Source organism: Dreissena polymorpha, chromosome 13 (assembly GCF_020536995.1).
Source record: "Dreissena polymorpha isolate Duluth1 chromosome 13, UMN_Dpol_1.0, whole genome shotgun sequence".
In the NCBI taxonomy this organism is placed as follows: Eukaryota; Metazoa; Mollusca; class Bivalvia; order Myida; family Dreissenidae; genus Dreissena; species Dreissena polymorpha.
In genome coordinates, this window is record NC_068367.1 from 37,267,351 (window position 1) to 37,283,516 (window position 16,166).

Genomic DNA, 16,166 nt, shown 5'->3' on the forward strand with positions numbered 1-16,166 from the left:
AGTATAAAAAGGGCACATAATTCAGTCAAAATGCATGCCAGAGTTATCTAACTTTGCCTGCCCAGTCCCCTCATGATAGTAAGTAAGTGTACCAAGTTTGAATGCAATAGCATTGATACTTTCTGAGTAAAGTGGACCTAAACGCAAAACTTAACCGGACGCCCACGCCAAGGTGATGACAATAGCTCATAATTTTTTTTCAAAAAATAGATGAGCTAAAAAACGAATCATCATCATTCAAGTATTAGAGACATATTTATACACATGTAGCTTATACAGTTAATTATCATCGGAAATGAATATTTATTAAATCATTGCTTTACACATACAGGGTTGGTACGTCTGACTCTCATTTCTTATTATGAGTTTGATCATTGCAATAACACGGTTCAAATACATGTCAATAAACAGGTCGCCGTGGCGTAATGGATATGGTGTCCGCCAAGCAACCGAGGGGTTTCATGGGTTGGATTCCCATTTTGGCTGCGTTCTTTAGATTGTCCCCATAGACACCAAGTACTGGTTCTAGTCCCTGGAAACGAACTAAAGGGCGTTTCAAATAAGGCTTAGGCTGTCTATGCAACTGACTAAACTAAACTTGTTAAAATGTACAATTAAACTGCAATTGATGCTTGATCTGGTGACACTCTTTTAATTGACCTTGACCATGTGATCTATGTATAAAAAGTGTTTATAAACAGAAGCAGTAAGGTTAAACTCCAAAGAATGCTGTTTTCTATGAACATGTGAATAGCACATGTTTTGTTAATAAAAATAATATTTAACCCTTTCAGTGCGGGAACCGAATTTTGAAGGCCTTTGCAAACAGTTTGGATCCTGATGAGACGCCACATAACGTGGCGTCTCATCAGGATCCAAACTGTTTGCTTTTCTGATAGTATTCTTTGAAAAAAATCGAAGAAAATGCTAATTTTAGAAATTCAGCAGACGACATTTTAGCAAAAGACAAATTACCCAGCATGCAAAGGGTTAAGGTCACATGACCTTATAATATCTTATGAATACTATTTTACAAATGGATTCAATTTGAACAATAAGTGCTTCAATTTGTTACTTAACAATTATAAACAGGTGTGTTAAGACAGTAATTTGTCAACAATATGATAATTTGCTGTAAAAATATGATCAAATTATGTTGCCTAATTTGGTTGGAGGTGTGTTTAAAACCACTGTGGACATACACACAGACGTTCACAAATGTGGATTATGAATTAATGTAAATGCCTACTTCAACCAAAGCTTCTGATTATATGACATTGAACTTTGATGGGCCTAGTGGCCTAAAACTGGCTATCAAATGACATTGCTGAAATGTATTTAATAGGCAACACTAAATTTTTAATTTTAATGTCTAATTTTTTAGACTAGGTCTGACATCAACCCATGTTGAGTTAACTGTTTTGAGTCAAACTCCTTTTCCTCTTTCATATTTATTTTGAAAATCTATATTTAAAATTGTTATTTGAAACGAAGGAACTATAATAAATTTAAGAAAACTAAACCAAAAAATAAGGGCAGAGGATGTGCCTATGCGAACTACAGTTAAGCATACACACAAACTAGTTGCAATGATTCATCTTTCAGCTTTATAACCCAAAAGGTTGCTGTGAGTTGCAATGTGCTATCTATTGTCCTAATGTAAAAAATTTGAGAACCACTGCAAGGGCTAAGGAACACTGATACTGCAAAAACTCAATGTTTACTTGTCTAAAGCACAAACTCATGCAAATGGTACCATTAAAGCAAGTAATAAATGGTTTTTATTTACTTTGTTATTTGTTTGTACGCTGTATCCACCATATTGGGCAACTGTGGTAATGTTTTTGGACTAAAAGTGTCCCTATCAGTTAGGTCGCATACACCAATCTTTTGCACATTGTGATGTTTGATGTAGATTAGGTGGATAATGATGTTGAACAGCTATAAAATATTTACACTGTTCCAAATTTCAAAATGGAAATGTCAGCAACAATAGTGAGTTGAAACATTGTCGTGTTTTTAGGTGGCATGGAAAGGATAACTTCAGTGTTTTTGAAGTACAGTTAAGTCCAGTAATCTTGCACGTCCGGTCATCTTGCGCACTTCGCATTTGCCAATCTCACAGACGACAAATGGTTTTCTTTAGTGATGAAATATGGAATTTCACATTCTTAATAATTAATGGATTTAAAATGTACGTATTCCATGCTATGTTAGCGTTTCCGATCGCCAAAATCGCCATAGGCGATTGAATCTTTCAGCTGGCGATTAAAGTTTAAAATGTGAATGAAAATGGCGATTGCAAAAAACCCTGATATTTATGCCCCCTTCGAAGAAGAGGGGGTATATTGCTTTGCTCATGTCGGTCGGTCTGTCGGTTGGTCTGTCCGTCCACCAGGTGGTTGTCAGACGATAACTCAAGAACGCTTGTGCCTAGGATCGTGAAACTTCATAGGTACATTGATCATGACTAGCAGATGACCCCTTTTGATTTTGAGGTCACTAGGTCAAAGGTCAAGGTCACGGTGACTCGAAATAGTAAAATGTTTTTTTTAATGATAATTTTAGAATGCATACGCGGCCAACAGGGCACACTCTGAACAATATTACTGAAGCAACTGGTCTGTAATCCTAAATCTATAATTATCAGTCCAATGAAACATCATCCTTTTAGTAAAATACAGTGGATCAGTAAAAATATTATCAGAATATGAGATTTTTTGTATATTTTGTGTATTAAATATTGTGTTTATGTTTAATTTTCTTGATTAATATAAATATAAGCAGGGCAGGGGAGGTAATACACTACAGGGGAAACAAATGCAATAAGTTTAAATTTATTGTTACAGATTTGCCTCCCTTGTAATATATTTAAATTTTACCAAATGTAAGGCTAACTGCATTTTTGTAATGCATACTACTACTACTACTACTACAACTACTACTACTACTACTTCTACTACTACTACTACTGCTACTACTGCTGCTGCTGCTACTACTACTACTACTTCTACTACTACTACTACTACTACTACTACTACTACTACTACTACTACTACTACTACTTCTACTGCTCCTACTACTACTACTACTACTACTACTACTACTACTACTACTACTACTACTACTACTACTACTACTACTACTACTACTCTACTACTACTATTACTACTACTACTACTACTACTACTACTACTACTACTACTACACTGTAACTCCAATATAGTGCGGTCCGTTATAACGCTGTGTCCAATATAACGCCGGGGGTCCTTGGATCCCGTTTTTTCTCCAACCTTTCATTTCTGATTCAAATTCATGTTATGCAACTACTTGTATTTTCAGACAATTCAAAGAAGCCGGCAATCACAGCTAGATTGCTTTCTCCGTTCGTTTAACTGATTTTAATCGATTAGAGGTTAAACGACACTCGACAGCTAATTGGTGTTAATCTGTTGTGTAATGTCAATAAAGGTGTGAAAACTCGTGAGTCCGTGTTTATTACACGTATTCCCTATCAGAGCGGTTCGGTGCGCGAATTTCAATAAGGTAAGTGCAAGCGAAATAATTATCAAATTAAAGTTATTTAAAACGATTACCTGTTTATGTTTTATATTTATCGTGTACTGTATTTCATTGTATAAACTATGGCTGTGTAAGTGTGTTATCGTTTATTATATCATAAATATATGCTATACAAGCTTGATACATAAAAAGATCTTTGTGTATGTTTAATGTTTCAGTAGGTTTATGAAAAGTAAATTAAAAAATCCTGACGATTTATTTACATGCTAACGCAGTGTAATTTTTAAGAGATTCACTTAAATATTTGCCTGTTATCAGAAAGTCCACGGAAAGTACGTTTTTTACATGCTGCCTATGACGCAATTAAACATTACTTTGTACATGTATCGTATTGCATTCAATCTTAATTTAAGTTCGCTCGTCCAATGAAAGCTGTGTCCCATAATGCACTGTACTATTTTTCTGAAAAATGGCGTAGGCATATGAATTTGTTTACGAAATTTGTAAACATATTTCTTGTAATAAATGTTTAACATTATTTTTTCTTAAGTGCATGATGTTGTAATTATATTGGATTATCGGACAAATGTGCACATTAGAAAAGCGGTATATATACTGTTATCGTTCGATTCGATTTATATGCATGTATTTGCGGATGACAACACAGCATGACAATATAAATAAATAAGCTCAAAACTTATAACGCTGTCCGTTTATAACGCTGGTGCGTGGCTTGGACCCCGTCATCCGCGTTATATTGGAGTTACAGTGTACTTCTACTACTGCTCTACTACTACTACTACTACTACTACTACTACTACTACTACTACTACTACTACTACTACTACTACTACTACTACTACTACTACTACTACTACTACTTCTACTACTACTACTACTTCTACTACTACTACTACTTCTACTACTACTACTACTACTACTACTACTACTACTACTTCTACTACTACTACTATTTCTTTTGCTACCACCACCACCACCACCTACTACTACTACTACTCTATTACTACTACTACTACTGCTACTACTACTACTACTACTACTACTACTACTACTACTACTACTACTACTACTACTACTACTACTACTACTACTACTACTACTCTTTCTACTACTTCTACTACAACTACTACTACTTCTACTACTCTACTACTACTACTACTACTACTACTACTACTACTACTACTACTACTACTACTACTACTACTACTACTACTACTTCTACTACTACTACTTCTACTACTACTACTACTACTACTACTATTTCTTCTGCTACCACCACCACCACCAACACCATTCACAGTGACAAAAAACGTATTCAGTGACAAAAAAACGTAATAACACAATGGCTGCTACTACAACTTATAGCCCATATAGGGGGGCATGCATGTTTTACAAACAGCCCTTGTTCTCTATAAGTATATAATATTCCCTACTTTAAAAGAGAACTCGGTACCGATTTCCACATGTAATCGCCATAAAAGCTCCAGGTGGTAATAGATAGTCCATTGATAAGAGATAACCGGATGCCCGTATCGTATATTCAAGCCACATAACACAGTCATGTATGCTGACAGATGCATCACGGGAAATTTTCGGGTACAGTAACTTTCCAGTCGCCAAACTGTGATATTTAACGTCCAATCGGTTACGAGAATGTTTATGGATGCGGAGTTATATAGCGATTATTATTTTTGATTGACGTCGGTCACAGAGTAAGCGTTTATCGCAGGTTTATTAACAATGAATCACACCTGTAGCATTAGGCCTAATATGTAATATAAAACCTGAAAATAAAGCAGTACATTAAAGGCGGTTTCGGGCATCATCATCACACCTATTTACCGTACTGTAAACAATCATTAATTATGAAAAGTTAATTGCAATTGGTGAGCAGTGTAAAATTACTTACGGCCAGTAAGTTGTGGGCGAGTAAGTTGTGAAAAACAAAACCCGTTAATAATTTGATGCGGTAACAAATTAAATCCAGTGCATGTATATTTTATCATATCTAATTGTAGAACTGATTTACATCGTTTTTCTACAGCCAGGTGATGATAACATTTCACTATGCATTAATACCGGTATGCCATGTAAAACCCGTGTTATAAGAAAGAGCACAAAATTATTGCTGTCGTCTGCAATGCCAAGTTCTTTGCATGCAAAGCATGCTTTTTTTAAAACAGACGATGTGTAACTAAATATAGCCTAGCCACTAAGTACATGCAGTATTTAAGACATACAAATTTACAGGTACGTTTGAATCAATTATATATTGCAACTATGGAAAAATATGTCAATTCAAGAATACATTGCAGTAAATGTATTTTTCAAGAATCAAGAAGCACCAGACTACAGCATAAATTATTGGGAGAAGGGGGGTGGCGAATAGGAGTTACGCAAGACCCAACCAATCAAAGACCGGGGCATATCTGAAAGTTCCAACATTGTATACTGTTTATGCCAGTGCATGAAAATAAATATAAATGAAAAATAAAAAAAACATAAAATTATTTGATTTCAGGTAACAAATAATTTATTTAAATGTGACTTCATTGATAATTTAATACAGTCATTGTTGATATTTATAGATTCATGATAATGATTATGTCGTTCATTGAGCAAATAAGGTTATAATGTGGGTCTTTATCGTAGTGCTGAAATTTGGCTACTAATTTTTTTTCCTTAGCGCCAACCTAGTCCATGCAAAATAAAATTTGATCATTACATTTAAATACTGGTTGCGTCATCCCTATACATCGTTCACACTGGCCCACTTACGAAAAATTCGAAATGAATCACAAATTCTCTGCAGTCTTTAGAGTTTTCATACTTTAAATTAAGAATTCATAAATCCAACGTGTAATTTAGCATTCCATTGCAAAATTTCCGATCAGTTATGGTATTTTTGGCCATGAAAATATATCGCATCAGACCGACATAGTCAATTAATTCCTGTAGTCATTATTTCCCGCCATTCTGTCAAACCAATTTGGTATGATCTCCGCATGTGCAATGGCCTAGTTTTGATATTTTCTGTTAACTATGGAAGCATGATCGTGGTAAAATCAAACCCGTTATGCATAAACATTTTTTTTTCACGCATAGCGGTTCTTTTTATTAATTGTACACTATTACTAGTGACTATATTATTTGTTGATTGTAGTGAACAAAAACTGCACTAGAAATCCACATTTAATTTCAATGGTTTTACAAACTGATTTTAAAAATATTTTTCTGGAATGTTTTTTTGTCAATAATTGGACACCATATGTCTACAATTTTGCCTAAACGCAGTCATTACAGAAAGTGCGCAAGATTACCGGACACGGTGATAGTTTGAAAATGAGGTGAGTCATGTTTGTTTTGAAATCTAATTGGACAGTTCTTCACTGAATTACTCAGATATTTTTGTGTTAATAAGCACATGAATTTATTATTTACAGTATAAATTCAGATATTATGTTGTCAATTTATAAAAGAACATGTTTTTAAACCAATTGACCCTTAACTGCGCAAGATTACCGGACAGCATTGTATATCCATAGCTTTCCTTAATTGGTAACGAACGGTATCTGTTTAGTAATGCGCACAGAAACTCTGTCTAGAACTGTGATTGTGTTTATAAAGGGTGCACATGGACTCCCAGAGCTGTCATAGCAAAAATTATCAAAGGCTCTGGGACCAGAGCTACCATAGCAAAAATGACCAACGGCTCTCAGTCTGGCAGTCCGTTTATTTTGACTAACACTCAAACACAAAGTCAAGCAGGGGCACGTTTTGCACTGCAAACCATTAATGCAAACTTGAATACGCAAACATTGTTTGGAGGTAAGTCATACCCGTTACATTAAAAAAACTTTGAGCATCTTTCAGTTTATGCTCGTCGAAGTAAGAGCACATACTTATGTAGATTTATCGCAAAATCTTCTTACGGATTGACTGTCACTTCGACTTCGCCGCCATAACACAACAAACCAAATCTCGCGAGACTTACATCGACGATAGCTCAAAACGGCCCCAGTCAAAACGGTTCATGGGTTTTGTGTTCAACATCTGGTTCCACAACTTCATATTTGCAATGGATCATTATTATTCAGTAGTTGCAATGAAAGCTCAGAGCATTCAAGAAGAACTATATTATTTTGTTTGTGCACATCATTAAATGTTGGTTAAAACTTTACATTTAACTTGCTTTCTTGAATACAACAAACTATTAATGTTAATATTGTCTGGAATATTTGTTTTATGTACCGCTATTTTAGAGTTAAATTGTTAATAATCATGTTCAATGGCTTATACAATGAACGTTTTGAATAATAACTGTTGCTCGCCCTTAACAATGTGTTCAATAAAACCAAACCCAACGATGTATACATCTGTAAAAAAAAAACTTGAATCAAGTCTTGTTTTGTCACAAATTTGTATTCCGTGGGCAAGAGACATATGTACATTTATACAACCATGCAATTACTGGTGCTTTTAATATGAATGTGACGTTGATGTATCATTAAGCGCTATGCTCTCCTGTTAGACTGTTGGTCAAGGGATGGTGCAAAGTATCGCATGTTGTGGCAATAGCCGCGATTACAAGTATGAAGATATATAATAAACAAATTATTTACATTAATAAACCAGTTGTTAACCATTAACATTATTGTTTTCAAGCATTTAAACATGGTCTGACACAGAATAAGATTTGGGAGAAAAACACCATTCCTAATTTTTATTGTCAATATTTTAGAATTATAATTTTAAGAGGGAAGCGGAATATTGCCATGCAATGCTTTTGTCTGCCAGTCCCTGCGTCCGTCAAACCGATAGTCGGTCAGTCTTTTCTTAATACTTTCGTGTCGTGAACATGTCTTCTATATCTTTGACGGATTATCAAGACACATGCATCAACTGATAACATTATTAAGAAGATGTACAGACGACAAAGTCAGTCACCTTGGCTCAAAGTAAATGTCGTACTTCTGGGTAAAAAAACAATTTTCACGATATTTTCAAAATTTATAAAGATCCAAGAGATGGTGTGCAGTTGTAATGACTCAGTTACATCGGCTCAATGCAAAGGTCACACACATTGCAAATAGATTGAGATCCATCCTGTGTCAGCTCTCTAGCCCCGATACCCTTTTGAACGATGTTATTGAAACTTGTATAATATTTTGATTCATTTAGACAAAGTACGGAAGACATGAATAGTTCATGCCTCTCATATATAAGGTCATAATCCAATATCATACTCCATGTCAACCGTTTGAGCCTGCGTTTTCGTGTCTGCTTCACGTGTCTGCTTAATATATCACGAAGTAATTGAAGGATTTGTGCAAAAAGTAAATTAAATGCCATTTAGAAGATGTGCAGACGGCATGAGTTAATGACGCTGGTTTAAGGCCAAAGTCAACACTCAAAGACTCCAAAATTAACGGCGGGGATAAAGCTATCTCATGGACCACCTTGTAATAAGCAGCACTGTTTTGTGCATGTATGTGAATTAATAGAGTTAGATCATGTTATAATGTCCAAAAGGATTTATCAAGTAAAAGCAGGTGGGAAACAGGATTGTAAACGTTCGAAAAATCAAAATTTTCCACTCGCTGAGCATTGAACTGCATATGTAGCTCGTAATCAGACCTGTCATACGGAATAGACATAATAATTGATGTCACACCTCTGTACAAAGAATGAACTGTTAAAACAGCATTACAAGCGTTCTTCACAATTCTGACATTATATAACTAATAGTCACATCAAAATCTTCTGCCACGGTTACCATATAAGGATTTTTAATAAATTCCAAGCGTCTGCCGTGACCGTGACCTGTAAGGGAGCGACATTGTTATACCACGCCACATATGTCACCTTGATATGATGATCATTTGTTCTAATTTATTTTGAAGAACCATAATTCACGACAAACTTATGGACCTGACACAAACGTGTACAGTTACTTTAACCATATATGAACCAACTCAGAAATATTTATCTTAGTCTTGCTGTCCTTGTGCTATAAACATATTAAGCATCAACCAACTATTGACAGTGACTATTTTCACACTTGACTTCTTTCTAAGCATACATATTTATATTATCTCCATAAAAATCAATCACCATGTCTCCTGGACATTATTTGATAGCAGTATGAAGAATATTTGTGTTAAGATATTTTAAATTCTCCCTACCATGCATAAGAAAGTTGTGTTCGGGGCAAGAAACATCTACAAATATTCACCATATATAAAACATTTCAACTTGTTCTAAGATATAATAAATTCTCCCTACCATGCATAAGGAAGTTGTGTTCGGTACAAGAAATATCTACAAATATTCACCATACATAAAACATTTTAAAGAGTAAACTTGACTTTGAACATGGGTTTTCAATGTGCTTACTATTATACATACAACATAAAATATTTTACGTCAAGCGACGTTATCCTACACAAGGATTGTGGCAAATTACAGTAGCAGTGTTTCCATGCTCTTAGCATGGCCACTATAACATGCATGATCCAGCATCGTGTGTCCGTTTACATTTTTGATTTCATGGTTCAAAACGAAGCCCAGCAGCTCATAAGGAGCCTTTTTTTACCTAATGATACTTTTAATGGCGGAAACTTGTGGTTAAATTCTTTATGATGCATCTGGTAAAAAAGATAGAAAATGATGGCCCTACAATGCTCACCTGATTTCAAGGTACACCAATGGTCGAATACTTGACATGGTGACCTATAAATTACCGCGATTGACCCATATTGCTTTTGCATTGTCACGATCAAGATTCTGAAAGTTTCATCAAGAGTTTTCACAAATGTGACTCCTTGAGAGGTAACAAAGTGTTTCTAACATTTCACATGGTGACCAAGTTTCCGAATTCACAAGGCTAAGATTAGAACTCAGCTGACTATTGTTAAAATCGACATTTTGAAGTTTATTTATATATGGCTCTAGAGTGATTACAATTGTTAAATTAGGTTAGACCTGATGCCTTAGTTTTGAGATGCACATGGTCCAGAATTTAACTTGCAATTCTATAACATAACGTTTCTGACCAAGTTTCATCAACATTTGCTCATAAGTGTGGCTTCTAGTAACATTTATTTTTGTAAGACTTGACCTGCCACGCATAGGTACCAGATTCAAACTCTGCCTATATATTGTCAAGAATAATATTTTGATAGTTTGTTAAAGATTGAGTTATAAATATTGCCTTGAGACTAGTAATACAGTTTTTCATATGTTTCACCTGGTTTTCTATTTTTTAAATCACGTGAACCAGGTCAAACATGACGCAGATAATGTCCAAATAAAATAAGTGTCATCAAGATTGAGTCATTTATGTGGCTTCTAGAGTGGTAAGATGGCTTCTAAGATTTGACCCTGTGACATAGTTTGTTTCCAAACTTTGTAGTACATGCTAACATCAAATTTCACACATATTTTATTAAGTAATAATGAATTTATATATGCAAGTTAACACATAGAGCTAGAAAATAAAACCTCAAAATAACCGAACTAAATTAAGAGTCTTGAGCATGAAAACACCTGCTTACAAACTATGTCATATGTGAGCAATTCCATAAACGCGTTTGCTTGAAAACTACTAGTTTGTGCCAGAATTGTTTGCAGATTGGAATACGCAGTCAACAATGGTTTTATTCTTCAGCGTATTTTAAGAAAAATATCATAATTTAAAACTGTCTAAAATTTTTCTGTATATTTATCCCATGATTATCATGCTTTCCATGCATAACTGTTCTCAGTAGTATCGACTAGACATTAAAGGATCGTCTGCAAAAACATGGACAGTACTTTTAGTGAAAAAAGCACCACATTGAATGATTAAATATTTTCATGGGTCATACAATTTGGGTTTAAAGGGTTACGAGGGTTTATAAGATACGTCTCGATGACCTACTTTTGAACACACTTTATCAAGAGCTTCATTAAAAATGAGTCATAAAGATACTTTCTAGACTTTACAATTATCTAGTGTTTTGGACACTCTTGACACAGATTCAAAAACGGCATGGATATAATTAACATATACATTTAAAACAGGTTTGATAGAACTTAAATGAAAACAGCCACAGGCTATAATATATCTTTCGTAGTATTTTTTTCTCTGGGCTGTATTATGCTTGTCAAGTATTCAAAGTATTTAAGTATGTGAGTTAGAGGATGATGCTGACATATATATTATCATAAACCAAGATGTATGTATTTTTACATTCTGAGTAGATTATCAATTTCAAAAAAAAGGTATATATCATGCTGTACACAAATAATAATTAATGTATCTTTTAAAACATCAAATTTTTCAAACTCTCATTTTGTAATAATGATATGTAAATAGCAAGGTGAATGTGAACTTGAACGAGTAAAAGTCAATTTATTCAGCTAAACATAGTCAAAAGTGAAGGCAAATAAACGTAAGTTTATACAAGTATAATAATCATGAACAATGAAAATTACAACAACGATGGGAAAATTCTGTTAGAAATTACAAATAAAATAGAAGCATATTATACAATACATAATTGTTACTCTATGTAACTATATATTTGTTAGAAGAACTTATTGAATATTTATTAATGAAATGAAAATTCATAATCTCTTAAACTTTCCTCTGCAGTTTTTCTCACTTTGCATGAAAATTACACACATATATTTTAGAGCATGACGTATCACTACAACTACATCAAGTCCGTTTGGTCATTTTTAAAGTATCGTTCAAACTCATAACAATACAATTATAATCTAAAATTCAAACAAAAAAATACACATCGTCACTATACAAAAGATTTCATGCAACAGATGATAGCATGTTTTTAAATATGTTGCATCACAATGAATCATCAATCGAGATTTGTGCTTTTAAACATAACATTTTATAAGATCCATGCTGGCAAGAAATTTATTTGTAATTTTTTAACATATCCATGAGTTCGACATTACTTGGCAAAACAATAAATAAACCAGGTGAAGTATGTGATAAAACAAGTTTAGTAGCGCCAAAAATTGCTGTTGAACGTACATCTTCCAAAATAAGTGTACTGAAATATGTGGAACAAACCTACTTTACTTTAAACACATGGATTTTGGAAAACGATAGTCCCACAATGAAAGAGGCTGTGCTCATATTGTAGAAGACTGAACATGGGCCTTCAAGTCCATCACTCCTAGTATCAAGAGTTGCCAGCTTCTTCTTGCCTTCACGATCCAGCTGTAGGATAGTGTTGGATCTACTTCCACAGACCAACACATGGCCCAGTTCAGTCACATGTAAGTTACATGGGCCTATAAGGTATACATCTGCAAATGTATGGAGCATTGTTCCAGCTCGGGACAGGGTGAGGACCTTGTGGTCTAATAGGTTGGAGACAAATATCTTGTCACCTTTTGGGCTGATAGCACACATATGTACTGCAAAAGAGAGTAATGTTTATGTTTCTTTACATGTTTTACAGAATCATTATGTAATAAAACACGTTTAATTCTTATTAACATCAGCCATTTGTTGTTAGTCATATAGAAGGATTTTTCTTACAACTTTCTTTAATGCTGAAACACCATGATTTACACATCAAGAAAAATCTCTCATTATGTTAATGTACTGACCTACACAGTCAGAGAGTAATGACATGATAATTATTACAGAATTATTTAAAATTATCATTTATATTAATACCTTTACATTAAAGAAATTAGTAAAAACAATAATTTGCAAAGAATGGCAATTATTGTTGGGTTGTTTTAATTTACTTATGATGAAATACTATGCAAATTATGTGTAAACACAATTATATTGAATGCGCAAATTCTAAATTTGCAATCAATTATATTGAATGCGCAAATTCTAAATTTGCAATCGACTTTGATAACAAATATGTATAAACAATAGTATTTTTTAAATATTAATTTCAAATGATATCCGGATATACGATATCCACCAAATTTTACCTGTGTAATCGCCTGATGTATCCTCGTAGAGTTTATTTAAGAATTCTCCATGGAGCGCATTCATTGAATACACGTAAAGTGCAGTATTAGAAGTGAGATATAGGTTTTGTAGATTATGAGCAATACCATTACATCTATGTTGAAATCGTAAATTCCTTCCTTTAACCAGCCGTCCACCAGTCACTGATACAAACTGGATCTCATGAGTCGTATCATAATTGATCAAAACAGCTAACTCACTTGGTGTGATTTGACACATGTTAATTGGAGGAGCAGTTAAATCACAATATTCCACCACCTGGTAATGATGATTGAGTAGCTTAACCCGTCCATAATCATGATCTGCAACTATGATCTGATCATCAGAGAGAACACAGATGGCTGTGATTCTAGAGCTGGTAACACAGAAGAAGCTCTGCATATTCTTCCATAAATCACTTAGTATTCTTACATCATACTCAGACTTTCATTGCACAGTAAATACCTGGTATGTATTACCTAACGCTGATAATTCATTGGTACTGAGCACAATCCTGCCCATACCTGACAGTTTGGACAAGTACTGTTGAATATCATTGTTGGCCTGGAATGATAGTGCACTTACTACATTTACAGAGTTCTCCTCTAAATATGTTTCGGACTGCTTAACTTTTTGGAGACATTTCTTAGTTGCAATAAATAAGAGTTCTACTTTTCCTTTATCAATAATGTAATGTATTGCATCACTGAGTCTGTTTAGTTCATTTTTAACCTCGCTGCAATTGTCCAAATCACCTTTGAGAGAAGTTTTTAAAATGGTAATCGTATCATCCAGCTCTATGACGGTGGTCTTTTCCAACTCGTCTAAAATTGTATTTATTTTCTGACGCGTGTCATGTATTTTATGTAAATGTTTGTTGTATGAAGCCTGCAAACACTCCATATTCGTGTCCCACTTATTCTGAAGTTTCTTGAGTTTTACAAGAATAGTTTTAATCGTTTTAGATAGTTGCTGCAAGTCTGGCGAAGGTCCTTTGGCTGACTCGGAAATTAGTGTTACCTTAGCACAATGTCTAAAAAGAAAACAATACATAAATATTTATATGTGGTTTTAATGGCTGTCATGCAAAAATATGTATGGACTTTGGTTTATCATGATTTTTCGCCATGTTTTTGTTTGTTTTAAGAATGCTATTTTCAGGTAATATAGTTTAATATTTCATGTATTCATTTTAAGACTTATACCATAATTTCTATTTTTAAATAATCTTAATTAATACGAGTTACTATTATATTTTCATTCAAATTTTTGACATTCACAAAAATATAAATGTTAATTGATCCATGATCGACAAACGTGACAAACGATATATTAAATGGTCTATTCATAACAACTAACATTTTGTGATAGCAAAATTTATGATACATTACCTGTGATTGAGTAAAACACAATTAGTGCAGCACAATTCACTGTGGTCATTACAAAACATTTCAAGATGTTTTTCTTTGTGAAGGTCGCATTTGTAAAGGTAATCCTTCACTTCCTTGGACACTGGCCACTTACTTGTGTCTCCTCTTCCATACGTCACATGTTTCCCAAACAAACGACCATGCAAAATAATACATTGTCCACAATAAAACTCCGCAAACTTGTAAAGTTTGTGCTCTAGACATGGAGAACAACAAAAGTCTGTAAGTGAATCAGAGCCGCCAGCTTTAGTTGATTGAGAACAGGTCGCCATCTTAAATATTTAGCTTTAGGATATCCCTTTATCGTATAAGACCCCAATGTACTTCCAATTTAAATATTAAATATTGTCCACTACAGAAATTTTGCACAAACAAACAAATATTAAATGCTTATGTCTGATTACAAGCAACAAAAAAACGCACATGATAACTCTTATCACATTAAGACAACTTCCACAGTTTGGCTTAATTTGATACAAGCAAACAGAAGTAACTAAGCAAATCTGTCTTTAAATATAAGGTTTCACAATAATCCAATAATCATACTGCAAGTTTATGTGTCGGTTTAAAAGGTGTACAGCCATACTAAAATCACCCATGTCTCTACTTAAGCACTGCTTAGGTGATACCGCACATACAAAAAACCTGATAACTTGTGTTCCTCGTCTTTATAAATAAGAATTTATGATCCGTCAAGCGTGTTTTAAAATCCTAAAGCTGCTATAGTGGCCTCATCAGAGATAACCACGTAAAGTGAATAAACAGGTATTTTCTATTTAAAAACTTAAAAGTAAAGAGCACAATTTTCTTTTGAACATCTATGTAAAATAAAAATTCAATATGGCCATGGTCCTTAACCCATTTATGTCTAGCGTCTAGAAAAAAGGCCTAGGCAAACCGCGTAGACCCAGATGAGACGCCGCATGATGCGGCGTCTCATCAGGGTCTGCGCTGTTTGTTTAAAGGAATTTCTCTAAGAAATATTCTAAATATAGAAATCAATATACTAGACATCCTTAATTTTAGAAATAAATTAATCCAATTTAGAAGGATGGGAGAGTCCACTAGGCATAAATGGGTTAAGGTGCCTATCTAAGACCCATTATGGCTTATTTTGATACAAGTTAAGTAACTAAGCAAATCTGTCAGTAAATATTAGGTTTCACAAAATCAATAATCATATATACGGAAAGTGTTTGTGTCAGTTT